Consider the following 2,104-nt stretch of genomic DNA (forward strand, 5'->3'; position numbering starts at 1 on the left):
CTTGGACATTCCCTTTGTAAGGTCTAGATGCAAGATGAGACAACTTCCTAAATACACATGCTGTGTCCAGTGTAAATCAATGCTGACTTTCATAAACCCCTGATTTCAGAATGTGTTAAAAAAAATATGACACATACAGTAAATAAGTTCAATAAGTTAACATTTATTTGTTATTGAAGAGAGCACGGGGCAGAAAATGGTCCTTGTAAAAAATTTTCCAGGACCTTAAGATTGCTGACCCAGGCTGGGTCTTTTTTAATCTCTACAATGGCCATGTCCTGAGTTGTCCATTACAACTAGATGACAGGTGGTAGCCTCTGTCAGGTGCAGGTTGCCCTGAATTCTGATGCCAGTAGTTGTGGGTGTTCTTCAACCTAAATAGCCCGGTGACTTGGTCCACGTACAGGTAAAAGTCCTTTGCCTCTGCTGCCTGAGCGATTGTTTTCTCTCTGGCAGAATATGGGCATTTCACCTCCACAAGGTAATTGCTGGACAGTAGAAGGCCATCTGGGAGGCCCAAGCAGCCACTGTCAGACAGGAACAGTCCCTTCTCCAGGATGGTCTCCCACTTTGTTCCATGAACTTCTTTTGGCCTCCTCTTCTCGTGCACCCCCATTTCCCAATCACATGCCTGGGGACAGAGAATGAAACACAAGTGTAAGAATCAAAAGCAAATAAATAGCAAAGTAGCCTAGTAAATGGTAGCCTAGTAAATGGCTAAAACATTACACGGTGTGTTCGCTACTCACACGAGCTCCTTGTTTGGGGTTGTATTCTCCCAGCAGTGTCTTGAACAATGAAGGTGGGAAAGACTGTCTTCTGACTGCAGACAAAACCAAACCAAAGTTGCTCGCTGTGATCCTCTTCTTGCGATATGCTGCCCTGTTACAGAGAAAGCCATTTTAGTTGACACATAGATGATTAAGGAAATACGACACAAAACTCATGTCAATCCAAATGGCAACTTTCTGACCCCAAGCAGAATAATTGTACAAGTGTCGATTTACATTTACATTATTTGTTTGTGTTTTAAAGTCAAAAAGTTACCATTTCAAAATGAATTGAGTCTCATGTCTGTGAGCAGCTTTTTCTACAATATCAAATACTGAATAAACATCCTCCAACATTGGCGCTGTGTTGCCCATGTGTACTTACCATAATGCATTGCTCGTCTGCCCAACTGTGGCCCTCTCGATGGCTTCTTTTTTGTTGCTGGCTGACAGCAAGAGACGTCATGATGAAGTCCTCTTTGTCTTGAGCATCGCTGTACTCCTGACTGGCCAGTATCCCATCAAATAGTTTCTCTGGTAGGGATGGGTCAAATTCCTGCCCCAACAATTATCAAGGGAAAAAACAGACTTATGCATAGAACAATATGGCACACAAATTGGTTACACAGCACAGGCAAAAAGTATATCTAAAATAAATGCAAGGAGTGTTTGTGCCCTCTGGTTTGGCCGTCATTCTGAAGTGAGGAGGAAATAGTCAGTGTGGATTTGTCATTGTAGAAATGAATTTGTTCAGCTATTCACTACGATTGCAGCTTTGACATGAGAAGTTGTAAATGCTAACTGTGTACAGTAGGCCTCAGTAATCTGGTAGCCTATCGTACAGTATTATTTTGGATTTTCCAAGTGTTAGATTATTATTGTCATTGTCAGGTATTTTGGTTATCACGACACTCCTAGTCGAGAGAATGTATAGACCTTGGGATGATTATAACAATACATCAAAAATAAAAAAACAGAAAGCATACCTGATGTATTTCTGGGGCTAAAATAAAGCCCAGACCTGTGAAACGCCCAAATTGCGCCAAAGACTGCCTTGTCCAGCCTTTTGTCTTCTTCGGTCACTGGGCGTTAATTCCAGCTGAAATAAATGCATAAAATATAATTCAATTTAATATGTAAAGAAAATGTAGGTCCATGTAGGTTCAACATCAAAGCAGAAAGCATGGATAACTGGTGATAAATATTTTGTGGTTGTGAGTCATTATTCCAAGTAGGCTGGGCTACTAACCTTTTGATGTCGAAGGTGCCATCACAGACAGCCTCTTGGCCACAATGTCCTCTGTTTTGGGTGCTGTAGGCCTTCTCCACACACA

The 2,104-nt window shown here is 41.6% G+C and overlaps 1 long non-coding RNA gene across 1 annotated transcript; it reads right to left on the reverse strand.

The window, feature by feature from the left end:
- Positions 1-618: 618 nt before the first annotated feature.
- Positions 619-1,837, reverse strand: LOC134452289 (uncharacterized). Its single transcript, XR_010035419.1, has 4 exons — positions 1,757-1,837; positions 1,156-1,326; positions 750-882; positions 619-631 (listed from the first exon to the last, which is right to left on the reverse strand). It is a non-coding gene; the product is annotated as an uncharacterized LOC134452289 (long non-coding RNA).
- Between the last annotated feature and the right edge of the window lie 267 nt (positions 1,838-2,104).

This window comes from Engraulis encrasicolus, chromosome 7, assembly GCF_034702125.1.
Source record: "Engraulis encrasicolus isolate BLACKSEA-1 chromosome 7, IST_EnEncr_1.0, whole genome shotgun sequence".
Classification (NCBI taxonomy): Eukaryota; Metazoa; Chordata; class Actinopteri; order Clupeiformes; family Engraulidae; genus Engraulis; species Engraulis encrasicolus.